Here is an 18,425-nt window from a genome sequence, read left to right as displayed (position 1 = left end):
GGTTTGTGATTGCCAATAGATCAAAGTTACACTTGCTGTGAGTCATCCAACCTCTAGCATTACAGGGGAAAGCCACCTGACCTCCAATTTGTGTTATCATTTCAGGGTCAAAATTCAGCTGTAAACACGCACACAAAAACGAGGACTTCCCTTTTATCTACTTAGTGTCTTCCTTTTCTTTCCTTATCCCTAGTCTGTCTTCCTCTGTGTCCTACCTAATTCAAAGCCCTGCTCATATTCTTCCTCCAGGCTTCCTCTAAAGTCTTCTGCCCCACACCTGCTGCATACATTCATCTGCCTACATATAATCCCTCTTTGTCAACTCCTGCTATTCTTGCACCTCTTCCTACTCTCTGCATTGCCTTTGTCTCATCACTTTCCCATGCACTCTTGGCTAGTGTAGACCCCTGTCCTTAAATTAAATTCAGGGAAAGACTCCTCTACCTGCACAGAAACCCATGAAATTTAATGTAGCTGCACTTGTGTGCAAGGGTCTGCCCATGCTGATCCAATTGGAGGATCAGGGTCTTAGCTGTTTATTGAAAAATGTACTGAAGGTGAATAAAACAGGGTTCAATCACTGGGTATTTTATGAGGTGCATATTGACTAAGATGTGCTACATTCATTACATTCTTTGCCGCATTTCCTCCATATCTTGTAAGAGATGCAGTCAATGAAGCAGGAAATCCTTGCTTCAATTCCTTTTACATTTTGTAGGGTAAAAACTGTGTTCTTCTTTAGGTATGCAAGAAAGAGGGTCCCTTGTTTGGGCTTAGAGATAGGGCATTCCAGTGATTAAACATTTTTTGGCTTTTAACTGATGGCTGCCAAAATCCTGTTAAAATTAAGGTAAGCGCTTGTTGGTAGATACGTGCTCAGTAGAAAAAGCCCCTTATTTTTTGCATTACAACCTGCTTTCTGTGTTGCCAGCTCTCTGATATTTAGCTCTTCCCTAATCAGTTTGTCACACTGAGTGACACAGCTCTTGGTTGGCACAGAGCATAAAAAAACATTCCCCAAGATTGGATTTTATAGCTGCATGTTTATTTAAAGAAATATATATATGTGCCTTAATTTTTTAGCAAATTAATACTGCAAACTGGAAGTCCTTAGTGTAATACAAATACAAGTGCCAAGTACAGCAAAAAAAAAAAAAAAAGTGCCATTTTCTAACCACAGGAGGAGGAGGAATGGATTTCAAATTCGGCAAATGTAAGTGCTCTGTAGTCCCTTGCCATTCTTTGACTGATGATGAGCTGCGTGTACTGCCTGTTACAGGAATATTGATTGGAATCAGATGATAAAATCATTGCACAGGGAAAAAAAAACACTGCAAGTGAAAATGAGAAGATGGAAATGTAATAAAATTCTTGATTTAAAAATGATTTATTGGAATAAAATAAAAATGCTTCCTATAACAGAGTTGAGAGGTAGTCCTGGGAATAACAAAAATGTTGAGAGAATATAACTGTTGCTTAATAAAATTCATTATAAATTATACATATATCTCTGCCAGCCATCCCACACTTTACATCAACCTTCCGTATGCTACAATTTTTCCTCAGACAGCGCTTCAGCTTTACGTACAATTAATCCACTGGTATTATAGTAATGGAGATTCATGCTGGAAAGCATTAACTTCCTCCGTTAAATCCCCTTTGAAGCAAACATTTGAAAACTATTTCCTTTGTTCAGGACATGCAATTTAGTAGCTCTCTTTTTATCCTGAGATAGCAATTCTTATGCATACTATTCCTGTATAAAAACCTCATTAAATTACATAATAGTAAAAGATCTGAGACAAACTTTGCATTACTTAGGCACGAATGACTAAGGAAAAATATATGACTAATCCTGCTCCGATTGAGGTAAATGGCCAAACAAACATTGACATTAAGAGGGGTAGGACTGGGTCCTAATTTGTACTCTACAATACTTAGGTATTAAAGAGAATGGGTCTGATTCTGCAGCTTGCTGAATGCCTACTTTAAAGTTCTGAGTTTTCTCAACTCCCACTGAACTATGTCCAGCAGAGCATATACACGTACTTAAATCCATTGCTGTTCAGCAAAGACATACGTGCTTGCTTAGGTGTCACTGGACTTAAGCATATGATTAAGTGCTTTGTAAACAGACAAGGACTGCAGAATCAAGGGTCCAATCAACGGGAGTCAAGGACTTTGAGTGCCTTACAGGAGTCACTGTCACGGCCTGACCATGGGCGGCCAGACCTAGTAGACAAAGCTAGAGTCTTCAGTCACAAGACAGGAATCAGGAGTTGACTGGATCAGGATAACTGGAGATCAGAACCATGAGTCAGGAACCATAGTCAGCCTGGGTCAGCATACCAGGAGGTCAGAGCCCAGAGACAGACTGAAGGTCAGATCCACAAATCAGTACCAGGAGTCATGCTGCGTCAGGATGCCAGGAAATCAGAGGACACACAGTCCAGAACAGGGTGGAGCCCAGATGTTCTGATAGCGTTCTATTCCTGCTGCAGGTGTAAATAGGGCCAGCAGGCCGATGAGCGGCTCCAGGACTTTGCCCATAGGACTGCAGGGCAAGAGCCTCAAACTGGGGTTGGGCTTCATGGGTCCCAGATGAGCAAACAGCTAGATGGTGAGTTTGAATGTGGCTGCCAGATGGAGGGTTGGAGTGTGACCTAGGTTTGAGGCCCGTGGGTCATGACAGGATTAGAGCCTTTGTGCTTTTCTGTAGATTCCAGCACGCTTGTAGAGTGGTCCTAGACCCTAAATATTATATTTTATTATGCAAATTTCTTCTTAAAATACAGTATTACATTTTGGTGTAATTATTGTAAACGGTAAAAGAGCCAATTGTCATTAATGAATGAAAATACATAATTACAAGGAGGTATATATAGGTCTTATATTGATGTAACTACAATGTGTAATGACAGAATTATATAACTATGATATATACTGTAGGAGAATGCCATAAAGGTATCTGTAAAAAAAAAAATGTAATGCCAATGAATCATGGGTATTTGAATGGTTTTCCAAACAGCTGTAAATAATCAGACATAGGAAGTAGCGGCACCTGGGCCAGATCTTGGCTTCATCCCCTTAGCTGGAAGGAAGGAGTAAAGTTGTGGTGAGGGCTGGGTGTGGGTATTGTGGGCTGGACAGTGACTCCATGTGGAAGTGGTACATGGGGATCATACATGCTTAACCTCCGGTTTTTGTTAACTTTCTCAGTCCTCCAAGACTGCCATCAAAAAATCTCAGGACTTCTAGTGCTGTAGCTGGAAGACTGATACAAATGGCACAGAGGAGGATTCGAGAGATAGGGCCTATTTAGGCTGGCTGTCAAGAAGTGAGTTCCTCAACTCTTGAGACCCACTGTTGTCTAAGGTCACTCAAAGTAGAGGAGTACTTTCCCCCCTAATTTAATATAAAAACCACTTATTGTCTGATGGCCAAGAGAGGTACGGGGGCGCAGAAAGTAGCCAAAATGAAAATCTCAGGCTTTCCATTTTCACATTGTAGGCAGGTATGGTGGGAGTCAAGTACTGGATGATGGATGGGAATGCTAAGGGGCTGGTGATAGGTAAGGGATTTATCAAACTGAAAGGACTGAACAAAACAGGACAAAAAATGGAAGTATCAAGTCATTACCCTGGCTACTTTGCTTGTTTCTCCTTCCCCAGCCCTTCATCTGTGTGTTGCTTTTTAGACCGTAAGCTCTTGGGGTGAGAGGTAGCGTCTTTCCTTGTTTGTACAATGCCCAGTATATTGTGGCTACTACTGCAATATTATGGAGGCACTGGTTGTGATTCTGTATATAAATATGTTAAAGGGACTGTATGGTGATATATGATTTAGGGTGTGTTCAGGGTGAATGCACTGTCACTGTTCTATGGAGAGGAAGAAGCCCCACCCTCTGAGAAAGTGAGAAGAGATGACCCTTCCCCTCAGAGGGAGGGAAAATGACAGTTGGAGAAAAGGGGGCTACTTTCCCCACAGAGATACAGTCTGTTTCTGAAGAAGAGCATAAGATAAGGGACTCTGATTCAGAGGAAGATCTGGAATGAGAAACTGTGTGGGTCCTGCTAGGGGAGGAACCTGAGGTTCAAGAGACAGATGCAGTAGTAGATGATACTTAGAAGAAGGGGAAGAAAAGTATACTATAGAGGATGATAATGTAGAGAAGGAAAAAGTTCTTTTTGTACCCCATAGGTCTTCCCGTGAAAGAAAGGACAAATATCCCACCTATCTACAAAAAGATTGTTCTGTATTCAGATAGTTATACTGTATTAAGCTTAAGTATAAGAATATTATAAAATTTGTAATATGCCAGGGATGGTGTATTTAAAGGGGGGAAGGTATGTAAATATGGTAAAGGAATTTGACCCTGTATGGTGATATATGATTTAGGATGTGTTCAGGGTGAAAGCACTGTCATTGTTCTATGGAGAGGAAGAAGCCCCAGCCTCTGAGAAAGTGAGAGGAGATGGCCCTTCCCCTCAGAGGGAGGGGAAGTGACAGTTGGAGAAGAGTGGGACAACTGAGGGACAGAGACAGGCAGTGCCTGATGGAGAGAAACAGAGTCTGTGAGTCAACAGAGAGAAACAGGGTGAGGAGAGAGAGCAGAAAGAGGGATGGAGGGGCAACTGAGAGTAAGTGGAAACACTGAGACTGAGCAGGACAGACATGCCAAAGAGGATCCCTTTCGTTTAAAGGTGGCTGGTCAAGTCAGTCCATGTTTGATGGTGTGTTCCTGAGCATCAGTTCCTGTTTGTTCCTGACCATCAGTTCTGGTTGTCTCCTATTATTGATTTGTGTGGTGCCGGAGATGTGGAACAGGAGTACCACTGGGTCTGGTCTAATATGAACCCTTGCAAGCAAAAATCACTGGAGTCTAGTCCATCTCTTCAGGAAGTCACGAGAGGCACTTGAGTCTCAAAGACTTGGGCATTAGACAGAACCCAGTGAGATATTTGAGGAAAGTGCAACCTTGAACTAGGAAAAAATAACACCATATAAGATAAAAGCCTGTGAGTACAGAGATAGACATAGATATATTTCTTTAGTTAGAGGGTTATATTTTGTTACATACACTTAGTAGTTAGTTATAGAGTGTGTGTGTATAATACATATATATTTGAACCATTAGAATTTTTTTATTATGTATATCCTTCATCAATGTAATGTTATAATAGGTAGGTAGAATCCAGTTGTAATTGTTCCAGTTTAAATAAAATCCCCATTATTATATATATTTTTGACAAACAGTTTTATTATCTTTGCTAACATTAAATAACCTTTTATCAAGGTGTAACACACTTCCCAGCTCTTACCTGCTGCGTAAATTATACCACTGTGATGGATCATTATTAAATCTTGGTCGGTGGTTTTGGGACACAGTGATCCTCTGTATTTCAAATTACAATATAATACCCTACTCAGGGAGGTCTGCTTAAAAGTAGGTAAGGTTGAGTTCTATTTTGCACTTAAAAGCAAGGATTTGACCTCTTTGTTTGGTATGCAAAATACGGTGTATCCTCCCAAAACTTACAGCACTTACTCTTTGATTACAGAATGAATTTTCTGAGAATTTACAAGTTTAATTAAAACTTAGTTTGAGCTAAAATTAATAAAAAATCTGTCCTTTAAAAAAAAATAGCATCTGTGTCAATCTCTTCTTTGTCTCAAATGATCTTAACAACAGAATCATGCAGACACTTAATACTTTTCCAGATAGTTAAAAATAATTGCAATTAAGCTAAGCTATTGATTGTTCTATATAATTATGGTTATGTAACTGCTGTGGAGCTTACGTTCTTGGGTGCCTCTGTGCTGGAAACTCAGGGAGAGGCAAGATGTCCTTGGGAGAAGCAGGGGAGGGCAAGCACAGATTGGGAGAGATGCTATTTTCAGTGATAGGGGCCCCAGTTGGCTTGGAGGAGTTATAGCAGGTGCGCCTGGATGGCTACCCAAGGTACCTGCTCAGAGGAGGAGCAACGTCTGAGAGACGGTTAGAGTTCAAGTGATTGACAGGAAAAAGCCTGGGAAAGTAGAGCAAGCCTGACCAATAAAGACAACCTTCAGTGAAGTGCCTGCCCCCCAGGAGCACTGTGGGAGGAAAGAAGCCATTTGGGAAGGTGTCTAGAGCCAACCATTGAAAGGGTAGCATTTTCTGTTGGTGAGCTTGAGTCCCAGACCTGCATGCAGGGTGTGACACAGGGCCAGAAAAGGTTAAGCAGCTTTCAGGCTAATTGAACCAGATTCAACCTTTAGAAGACATGTTAGAAAAGTATGTTAATGGTAATTAGGGCCATTCCTTGTTAGATAGGCTAGAACTTTGAAATGTAAACTTGTATTGTTAAAGAATTGGAAGAAGATAGTGATTGTAGTAGTCTATGTTTACCTGTATCTTGTTAGAAGTTAACTTAGAGAATTTTTCTCTTGACCAGAGCTCAAAGTTGGTTCCTGTCTAGGGCTGTATTCTGTTAATTCAAAGATTGAAAGGAAACATTAACATTTAGATGAACCTTGCATGAAATAATGTTATTGTCTATGTCTCTTTAAAGTTTGTGGTAAACTGTCTATAAACTACTTATGTTAATCCATGTAGTTAATTACCGGTGATGTTTAGGAAAGAGAGAGTTACTTCAAAAGCCTATTGTTCAGCGAAGGACTCTGTGCTGCCCAGGAACTGTATAAAGGACTCTTGGGACCTGACATTTCATTTCATATCTGCTTATGCTTTATCAGTGGAAACATTGAGTTGCAAGATTGAGGTCTCCAAATTCATTTGGATCACCCTGGTGTTCAACATTGGCCTGTAACCTATGGACTAATTCTATGAACTCTGTGCAACTCCTAAGCTCACCATTTCTGCTATGAAACTGATCTCAGATCTGTACTCATGTCTGTATGTATAATGATCTTTTAACCAATACTCTTTTCTTTTTTAATAAATTTTAGTTTAATTGGCTGTAAGAATTGGCTGTAAGCATGTATTTGGGTAAAATCTGAAGTATTCATTAACCTGGGAGGTAATGTGTCTGATCATTTGGGATTGGTAGAACTTTCTTATATGATGAATAAGATTTTCAGTAATCCTCATCATATTTGACTTGGGTATCTGGGTGGAAGCCCAAGGCTGGGTTGCTATTAGAGTATAATGGAACTGTGTTTCTGTGTAACCAGCGAGGTATTGTAGAAGCAGTTCTGTTGCTAGTTTGGTGAATGTAAGTATTAGAATAACCACCAGCTTTGGGGATAGTCTGCCCCATTTGTTGCATTTGGCCCTAATTGAGCAACCTCAGTGTGGGCCTTCCTCCTACCCCTGCCCTGGTACCCCGGTCACACAGGGTAATTCCTGAGAACTGGCCTCTGGGTACCTGGACGCAATAGCCCTAAGCTTGTTCCGTTCCCTCTTCAAGGTAACTCTCAGTTTATAGGGTTGTGTTAGGAGAACTCCCTACCTTGTCAGGCTAAGTTAGTCCTTCAGATACCTAGACAAATTAGTTACCACATGGCAAGTACTGCTCTTGCTGCTAATTCAAGGTTGCCCACCTGCTGTAATTGTATCTGAGCTGTAGGACAGGAGATTGGGAGTTGGGGTTTTTAGGATAGTTATTATAGTCTGCACCTGATTCCTGCTTCCTTTTATGTGAGGGGCAATCTTGGGGCCAGAAGCAGCCTGATTCTTGTTTGAAGAGGATGCCTACTAACTGCGATTGTCAGCCCCTCTGCAGTTACTGAGAGTCTGGATTCAGCTCTGAACCTGAGGATCATTCACAGAGTTGTGAGCACACCATCTTTTAGAGTAGTAGCCATGTTAGTCTGTATCCACAAAAAGAACAGGAGTACTTGTGGCACCTAAATTTGTTAGTCTCTAAGGTGCCACAAGTACTCCTGTTCTTTTCACCATCTTTTAGTTAATCAGGGCAATTGTTTGGGAGACTCCCTGTTCCCTGAACTGTGCCTTCAAGCCGTGGGGTAAGGATTTGGGATTTTATTACCTACAGTCTATTAAATCTGCTTAGCATCTTATCCCACGTGACAGTCTTTTGGGCTGAACCAAGTCAGCCAAATTGCTTATTGCTGCTACAGAAGATACTGTTGTTGCAGGTCATCAAGCGATCCCATGGAGAATGGATACCAGTGGGACATTACATTTTATTCCTGGCAGTTTTGGGGAAATTAATCAGTATTATCAGTGTGGGGAGGGCAGTGATGCCCCTGAGAGTATTGGTTTACTCTGTTCCATCATATTTACTTCCTGTTTAATACAGTTATTCTGTTGAATATATTGTGTGTTTGTGTTTATTGCCTGGGAGTCTCCAACTATCTGGCAAGTAATTCAGAGTCAACTGTGGTTAGAATTTTCCTTCCAAGCTGCTACAGAGGAGCAAGGGGGGTGGCAGCACAGCCAAGTAAATTGATCTGGGAAGAGAATAAAGAAGTTTATATCCTTTTGAGCTGGAGGTGGGATCCAGATGAACCCAGGGCACTGGAGTCCTCCCAAAAGTGGGGTACCAGGGGCCCCCCAAGGCCCTGGCCACAGCCAAGCTGGAACAGGGCCAGGGAGCCCACCCCCCCCACTCAGGGTGGGGTGGGGGGGCAAAAGCAGCCCCCTACCCAAGCCCTGGACCCCCCATCTAGGGCAGGTGGAGGAACCCAGGCTCCCCACAGATGCCCCTGCAGCTCTCCCCTACCCAGTTCTGGTGAGGGGGGTGGAGGCTTCACAGTTGTAGCCCAGCTATAATAAGAGCTGGGCTGGTAGCTGTGGGGAGCAGCGGCAGACCCTCCATCTGCCCGCAGTGCGGCGGCCTGAGGAGAGCTGCCTCTGGCCTGTGTCCCCACCCCCAGAACTTCTCCGCCCAGGTCACGGACCCTCCACCTCCATCTGCCCTCAGCCAGGCGGGGAGCCCAGAGGGCAGGGACACAAGCCGGGGGCTGCTCTCAGGCCCTCTGCACCCCGGGCAGGTGGAGGGTCTGCTGCGGCTTCCCACAGCTGCTTTGGCTCGCCGGCTGGGCTTCACGCTGGCCTGGCTGGGACCTCAAGGGGAAGAGGAGGGGATGGGGGTGGAGTCCACCCTGGTGAAAAGTAGATGGGTCAGGCCATTCTGGAGCCATTGAACCAGGCCCTTCCATAAGGAGACTGGCGTTAAAGAGGCAAGTGAGCGGTGTTACAATGATATTGGCTACAGTTAGATTTAAAACATAGACAGTGGGATACAGGGACTGAGCTCTCTCCATCTCCCTAGCCCCATTCACACAGTGTTCATCTCGATAGCATGCTAAATCAAGAAGTTAATTGCAAATTAAGGACCCAATTCTCCAGTATGCCTCAGCTGCTTTGCTGTCTGTAGAAGATGCTTTGTGTCTTCCTCCTCCATGCACCTGTGGGAGGATCAGGAAGAATCTGGACCTTTATTAGTTACCAAAACAATAACACATACAACAGAATCAAATTACAATTGTCTTCCAGAAAGATTAATTTAGCAAAGAATGGGATTTCATCTTTCTTACCATTGTGCTGAAAGGCTTAAATGGTCAGGCAGCCTATAAACCAGCCCAGGAAAGAACAAATGCCAAGCCTGAATCTATTTCAGGCCTTTGATTCAGGGCACAATTTATTATTCAAACACACAAAAACTCATGCAGTAACGGAAAACAAAGTGATTCCCAGAGCAAAGCAGGCTGACGTCCCCAGAGACATTTCCCTTTGCCTCTTACAGTCCTAGAAAGAACACATACCCCTTCCTTCAATCCTTTCCCTCGGAGTCATGTGACAGGCTGGCAGCCCTTAGCCCTTTCATGGTTGTTACACCCTATTGCACAGCCATATCTATAAACAGAGGGTCTGGATGGGAAATTGAGTGCCATAGCATTTTTTTTACTGTCAGGGGTCTTAGTACCAATAAAATATTCTCCCAATAAAATAAAATACAATAAATCCAACTTGGGCATTTACAGTCTACTTATTTCATATAGTTTAAGTTGTATATATTCTTAAGAACAGCTGCACAATGTTGGTGGCAGAGAAAAGCAGCTGTTTTGCATCCTCGAGGTGACTGCATTTCAGTGAGATGTCGAAATGAATCCTGCATATCCAGCTTCGGTAGCACTTTGTGATCGTTCATGATGAAATGTGATTATGTAAATGTATAACATTTTTATTTTAGAAAAGTACTTTTTGGAGATAGATAACATTGGCACACCGTACTTTCCAATCAGGAATTAATCATCACGAACTAGTCCACTTTTCTAGTGATTCATCACTAATCAGAAATGTAATACTTTGAACATCTATAGTACTTCTCCTCCATGGATCTCAACTTACTTTGCAAGTATTAACAACAATAATTAAATTAAGCCTCACAATACCACTGTGGAGTCGTAAGGTATATAGAATGATCACTTAGATTCATCTGTCAGAAAGCATCATTATGATCATAGTGGCTGACCTCCTGCATAACACAGGCCATAAAACATCAGCCTGTAATTTCTGTTTGAGCTACAGCATATCTTTTAGAAAGAGATCCAGACCTTACCCATATGTAGGATAGAACAGGGCAACTGCTTAAGAGTGCACAACAATGCTCTGCCAGTTGAAGGAATAATGGGAAAGAGAACATTTTGTTAGCTTGTAAGATTTTGGGGGCAGGAACCCTCTTTTTGTTCTGTGTTTGTACAGCACCTGGCCCATGATTGGGGCTCTTAAGTGCGACTGCAATACAATTAACATTTCCGCTGAATGTGCAGAGGGAGACCTGACACATGCTTTTCTAGGTGATGGTGAGGCGGCTAAGTGCAGTCTTAATAAAAACACTGTTTTATTAAAGTAACAAATAAGGTATTTTCTTCAGTATACATTTTGTGATTCCTAGTGATTGTCTTCTGTGTTCCTCTACTATCATTAACAGAGGTTGCTTATGTCACAATTTATTTATTATTTAAGGTACTTTAGTACATTCTCCATTTTCATCTGTTAAAACTAGAAATTCAGTTATCTGAAATCTGAAAACAACTCGCAGCAGAAAGCTCTGCTAAAACAAGAGAGGGTAAATATACAATAACTGCATTTTAAAGTTGTTGACATTTAGACTGGAGACAGTTTATGCCTAATTGTATCAACAATTGTTTCTTTATTTGCATATCTGTTAGAGTTGCAGATATTGTTTCCTACAGAAACAGAACATCTTTGCATTATTCAGGCCTCTGTTTTAACTGAATTGGCAGTAGAAATGAATATATGAAATGAAATATCTTATGTTGTACAGTGTACATAATTATTTATCAGATGTAAAGTTAAAACTCACAGGGATATGTTCACACTAGATGCATGTATTTTCTGTTAGACATTTTTATGTTACAAATATTACAACATGGTTAAAAACAAACCCCTATCTGTATCCTGAAGGATTAGAAAGGAACAGAGCACAGAAATATAGACATTGACATACCTAATTAGATCAATAGTCCATCTAGTCTGGTATCCTGCCTCTGTCTAATGATGAGTACTTGATGTTTCAGAAGAATTCTAAAATGTCCTATACTATACACAGCCAATTAACTGAGCAATGCAGTACACAGGGGAAACAGTTCTTCCTGACCTCTGGAGGTGAATTAGACATGTAGTATGAAGTTTGATTACCTTTATTGATTAAAAATATTGAAGTCAAATTGAAACCTGATAATTAAAACTATGGAGGTCAAACTGAAACATGTTAATGTGAGATGTTTTGTTTTGTAACACTTTAGCAATCATATTATCTACAGTAGAACCTCAAAGATAGGAACACCAGAGTTACGGATTGACTGGTCAACCAGACACTATGTGAAATTGGAAGTAACTGATCAGGAAGCAGCAGAGACAAAAATACATAAATAAAAGCAAGTACTGTACTGCCTATCTCCACCCCACTCCCACGGCAACCACTTACAGCAAGAGGCTGGGGCTGCCTGCCCAAGGCAGCTGGAGCCAGCAGACCAGGACCAGTGCTGGGGTCTGCACAGCTTTCACCCCTTCCCCCCTGGCCAGGAGGGGGACTTGCTGTATGGTGCTGCAAGCTCGTGCTCTCTCTCTCTCTCACACACACACATCCAAATAAGTGCCATAAATTGTCTCATGATTGCACACTTTGACCTTGGAAAGTTGCTAGATGAAGAGCCGAATTCTGATTATTTTTTTTGTAGGTGTTCCCTGGTAACCTTATTGCAGTTCAGGGGCTATATTATTTAGCTGGCATGGTGCCTTTGCTATAATCATTATTATTGTACATATTTCTAATATGACAACAACTGTAGTATTTAGGTGCCTTTTCTTAAGATCCAAAAAGTGTTTTTCTTTCCCTTTACACTTTGGTTTTAAAACAGAAATGGCTTAGCAGTCAATTCTCTACCCACACTAAGTATTAAAAGTCATCTTTTCTCTGAAAAATCAATGTTTGGCTGAAGCTTGAGAGGCCTAATAGCTAATCTTAAAAGGCCTGACCCAGTTTCCTCTGAAATCAATGGCAAAACTCATGTTGATTTCAGTGGGAGTAGGATGGGCCCAAGGAGGTTGCTTCACTGAGAATATTAGACAATAAGTTGAATAAACCTGGGAAATATCATATAGTATTTTTGCAACCTATTTCATTCAAACATGGATTATTAATCCATTTTATAATACTGTGTCTTCTATTTTTTCATGTATGATTGTTTTCCGTGTGCCCATTGAATCACTATTGACCTCCCTGTGAAGCAAATAAACAGTTATACAACTTCATGTTTGTCTTCCTTTGTTTACCACCTGGATAACAACTGCAATGGTGAAGATCAAACCTGAAAAATGTGGAGAGGCTCAGAAAATAATCCAAATATCTGGATATTTCGGAACCATTTTAGAATACATCTCTTTGATGGAGAAAACAGAGTCCTCTTCCTCCTTGTGAACTTATTGAAGGAGATTTCTTTCATCTCTCCTCAGAGCTCCCCAAAACAAGCCCCATCTGTTTTTGTACCTGCAACATAAAAAAATTCTCAGCTCCTTTCCTCTCTATGGATCCCCATCTTTCTCCCAGGGACCCTGCAATATACTATGGGCTAAGCTCAACCAGTCTACAGGCCCTTTTACTGCTACCGGGCTTCAGCAATTCTGATAATCTGGCTACGTCCATCCATTGCAACTTCTAGCATTTGGGAGGTTCCGTGGTCATAGAGGCACTCCGAAGTGCATTGTGCACCAGACCACACAAGAAATGAATGGAGTGGGAATCAAAATCCGGTAGAGACACTACCAGAGTTGTTGGATCCTACATCAGGATCTTCAGAGTGGTGGGACCTATGTGAGGTTATAAGAGAAAAGGGAAACAAGAACATGTGAAAGGAAACCAAAGGTATATTATGAGATCACAAGGAAAGAAAGAGAGTCTGGTTTTAGGGTTATGAAAGAATAGAGTAACTAGGAGAGGGGTGTGTCTTTTTCTGAATCTATGCATACACTAAAGGCTTAATTTTGACTGCATTTGGAGAAAATTCTGAAATTTGAGTTGATTTTTATTCTACAAGAATCACTTAAATCTACCCTAAAGTCAAATCTTCCAAGAGCTACATCACTGAAGGATGCTTGTCCTTATTTCCTTGGCCTTTGCGCTGTAGAAGGGTGATGATGGTCAGATAGTTACATTCCAATATGTGCTTAAGAGGTTGCTTTTTTTTTTTTTTTTTTAAATAGAAGAGTTTAATTTTCTGTAGCAGGTAGATTCAGCGCTGTGGGGACCAGGGCCGGTGCAACCATTTAGGCGACCTAGGCGGTCGCCTAGGGTGCTAGGATTTGGGGGGCGCCATTTTCTTTGGCAGCGACCGCAGCGGCCGGATCTTCGGCCGCCCCGGTCGCCGCCGGCATTTAGGCGGAGGGAGCTGGGGCAGTGGAGTGCGGGGAGGGCCGCCTGCAGCGGGGGAAGGGGAGGCGGCACGCAGGGGAACTCCCCGCCCCAGCTCACCCCTGCCCCGCCTCCTCCCCGAGCATGCCGTGGCTGCTTCACTTCTCCCGCCTCCCAGGCTTGTGGTGCCTAAGCTGATTGGCGCCGCAAGCCTGGGAGGCGGGAGAAATGAAGCAGCCATGGCGTGCTCGGGGAGGAGGTGGGGCATGGGTGAGCTGGGGCGGGGGGGGTGCCTCAGGGTGGGGAGGTGGGGAGCTGCGGCGGGGGGGATGCCTCAGGGTGGGGGGGTGCCTCAGGGCAGAGCGGGGGAGCTGCCACAGGGTGGGGGGGCACTAGGTGGAAGTTTCGCCTAGGGCGCGAAACATCCTTCCACCGGCCCTGCTAGGGACCCTTCTAAGTCCCATCCCCTGCTGACAATATCTGAGAGGTGTCCTAGATTTCTGCTGAGCAGCAAAGGAGAAAGAGGCCTTCATCCAGCTGAGAGATGTGGGAAGGGGCAGGATCAGGCAGCAGCCTACCCCTATAACTGCTTATGGGGAGGGGGAGACAGGATATGCACTCTGGTCCACATCCATAAGAGAACTTAGGTGCCTAAGTCCCAGTTTTAGGCCCCCCCTGTGATCCAGAAAACTCCCATTAGGCTGTTGCCTAACATTGTAAGCATGTAAGATCACTCGGTGCCTACTGTAAAAGTTCCCTAGGTGCCTATGTTTCTGCATCTGGTATGCATACTGCTGCCTCACTGTAGGTGTCTGGACATTATCTTATACTTAAGCCCAGCCTGATCTACAAACTGGGGGTCTGAGATAGCAGCTGGCAGGGGTAGGGCAAAATAACAGTACCCTTCTTCCTAAAGAAAGCCAGACAGAAGGCGATACGAGGAAGAAGCCCCTCCAAAGGAGCAAAAAGCCATGATATGTCATAGGAGGGAAAACAGCCAGTTTCACCACATTAGAAAATGACTGCTCAAGTGCTGATCCTCCCTCCTCCCCTGCAGAAACAGCCCCTTTAATAGCCTGATTCTACAGCATGGTAGAGGGTAAATCCCAAGGCTATGACCAGTCAGTGCTGTGTAAAAAAAATATATCACAGAGCACAAAAAATATACAATATACCTTCAAACCCATCAAAATATTGTACTGTTATTAAATTCCTCTACAAAGTGGCTGGGAGGGAGAAAGCCTCTGGTGAATCTCTCTCTAGATAAGATCCCTGCAAGGGAAATGCTTCTGGGGAATGCCTTTGTAGACAAAAAAACACAGAAGTAAAGTGCTCCTGGAGGAAATACTTCAAAGGACTATTGTTTCCTTAGCCATACACTCACAGGCTTTTAGCTCTCCCTAAGCACCTAAAGAAAGGCTTTTATAACTGCAAGCAGAGTCCAAACAGCCCACAGGTGAACAAAGCCTTCCCTATTAGGCTATCTCAATTAGACCCAACAATAGCCCTTATAAAATTGGACTCAGCTGTTCTCTTCATTTCTCTGCTTTGTAGGTGGCTACACATAACAGGGAAGAACTATGTCTGGCTGATCCCTCTGCTCCTGCTTGATCCTGCCCACTTTCTGGCTGGCTGAGGAGGGGCCTGTGGTCCTTCTCCCCTTCCTCCCTGTCCTCTAGAAGCTCAGCTGGATGCCTCCTGTTTTTACAGTCATGGGGGAGACATAGGCTCTATTTCAGCTGTTGCCTTAAGGAAACAGAGCTTATTCCTGCAAGGGAGAGGTTTAAATACTTCCCACTCCTGGGAATTGTGTATGGAACATATATCAGTAAAACTGAACAATTTGAGTGGACTCTAGTGAGAATTCAAACACGCACAGAACAAGGAAGAAATGTATGGCCAAGGCTGGAGGTGCAATACCTACAATGTTAATTGTAACTTAATGAGAGTCTAAATCTAATTGAGGAAGATTGTTGAATAATAGGAATTTAAAGATCCAGCAATTCTTCCCCTTTCTCCACCTCCGAATATGGCTTCTTTCTGCTCATAAATGGCAAAAAACATTAGCTCTACAAAGCATATTTGATGGTAAAATATGGTACAAATGCTCACATATCTTTCTATCTAGATACTTATATAACCCCTATCATGGTACTATCTGAGTGCAACAAAAGCTCATTAGAGGACCGAAGTTTGCAATTTGTTATGAGAATCTCATTCAATGATTCAAATTTGCACTGTGTAATAAATTAAACAAAAAAGTCACATTTTCAAAAGAGTGGGTCAAATTCTGCTTTCACTGATGTAACAGACCGGATTTGGCCAAGTATGTTTCTGTTGGAGATATGGATTTGCTAAAGCAAAAAATCGTTATTAAAAGTAGGTTTTTTTTCTTTGCTATCTTTTATACCAGTGTAATTCTGTTGATTTCAAAAGAATACTCCTGATTCATTCTAGTGAAAGGAGAATCAGGTCCTAGGCATCTCTCTGTTTCTCTGTGGAGTGGAAGTAGCATTTATAGCAGTCTACCTTGAATTCTTCAATAAAAAACTTTTAATCCAATCTGTCTTTGATTATACACCACAGTACACAATGTATAAAAAGGTCAAAAAATGAATACATCGGACAATATGTGTTCCCCTGACTGTGGAGATAGTTGTCTGTCTTTTGAAAAGCTTTACTCAGACTCAAGCTAGGTGTCCAATAGAGCAGGGGTTCTCAACCTTTTTCTTTCTGAGCCCCCCCCCCCCCCCAAACATGCTATAAAAACTCCAGGGCCCAGCGGGGGAAGAGGGAGATTCAGGGCTCCGGGCCGGGGGTGGGGCCTCGGGCATAGGCATAGTTTGAACTTCTATTTTGCGGGGGTAGGGGCTGGCAGGGGCTTGGGCCAGCTCCGCATGGTGGGGTCCAGGGAGGCAGCACCATCTCCACCACCTGACTCACCTCAGCAGGCCACCCAGCCTGTCTGGGTTATATGTGGTGGGGGTTCAGCTCAAAAAATTTGAAAGCCACTCAGGGTGCAGGGAGGGGGTAGCTAGGGGCTGTGCACCAGGAGGGTTCCCCTGTGGTCACTGCTCCCCAAGGGCTCTGCCATCCACAGAGCCATGTCCCCTTGCCTGGATGGCTCTTACTGGCTGCATGAGCTGAGGAGCAGCCGCAACCCTGGGCACAAGCAGCAGGAGACGGAACACCATGGCTGCCCGCTCCATGGCACCAGCCAGAGCAGCAGCTGCCCGCACTGCCTGCCTCCGGCTTCCTGCCTCAGACCTGGCCAAGGGGCGGGGAGAGGAGGAAGTGAGGTGGTGTGGGGCTGGCCTCCGGACTGCTCTGCTCTATCACTGGGGCGGGGGGCAACCAATTCTCAGGGGTTCAGCCCCATGGCTCCCGGCTTCAGCCCTGTGGGGAGGTGGGGTGTGGGTGTGTGCGCCAAGGCTCAGGCTCTGGGTTCCAGTTGCAGACCCCTGGTTGAGAACCACTGCAATAGAGCTTCTGGTTGAGTCATCTGAGGGACTATTGTGCAATCATGGTAACAAGTCATCACGGAGCGTGGGCTCAGTCACACATATACTACAACCTTAGCAGTTTTCATTACTTTTGCTTTAAATTACACACAATATTATACTTCTATCTTTTATGGGAATTGTAAAACTATTTTTTTACCAGTATGTTTCAAATTAGTGTTTTTTGTTATTAAAAAGGAGAGAGAGAGGGGCTGGAAATGAATATAATGAAAACAGACACATGCTACTCAACAGATTTAGAATTTTAAGAATCAAACTATAGAGGTAGGATAAAAATTTCAAAAGTGCCTAAGTGACTTAGGGACCTAAGTCCCATTTTCAAATGTGTCTCAGGCACTGAGGCCCAGATTTTAAAAGGTATTTAGTCTGTAAAAATGCAGATAGGCACTTAAGTTCAGACTTTTAACGGTATGTAGGCATTGCTCCACTCAGCATTGCAAGGCCTAAGTGACTTAGAAGGTGAAGTCCTATTTTTGAAAGTGACTTAGGTGCCTAGTGGGATTTTAAAAAGCATTGAGTTGCCTAACTGATGAGAGTCTCCTAAATCCCAATGACTTTCAATGCAAAGTAGACTCCTAAGTGTCCAAGTCACTTTTGAAAATGGGACTTCACAATCTAAGTTATTTTGAATCATAGGAGTGTAGGACTGGAAGGGATCTCAGGAGGTCATCTAGTCCAGTCCCCTGCACTCAAGGCCTCACAATACCTACATACTGTTAACAATTTGAGCCCTAGTGAGATTTCAAAAGTGCATAGGTGCTTAACTCCCATCAGTGGGAGGTTAGGCAACTAAGTGCTTTTAAAATCCCATTAGGTGCCTATCTGCATCTTTAGGTGCCTAAATATCTTCAAAAATCTAGCCCTAAGTCATTTCTGAAAACAGTACTTACACGCTTTTGAAAATTTCATCCCTAATCCTGCAGATTTACTTATTCAAATTTGCCATGAATTTCAATGGGAGTTTTGAATGAGTTTGCAGGGTCGTCTCTTAAATTATAAGAAGGACATGACATGTTTCAATGGACTGAAAATACATGTTTTGACAGATTATTACATA

This window comes from Chrysemys picta, chromosome 3 (genome assembly GCF_011386835.1).
Source record: "Chrysemys picta bellii isolate R12L10 chromosome 3, ASM1138683v2, whole genome shotgun sequence".
NCBI lineage: Eukaryota > Metazoa > Chordata > Testudines > Emydidae > Chrysemys > Chrysemys picta.
The sequence above is the reverse complement of the archived record's forward strand: the minus strand, read 5'-3'. Positions refer to the sequence as shown.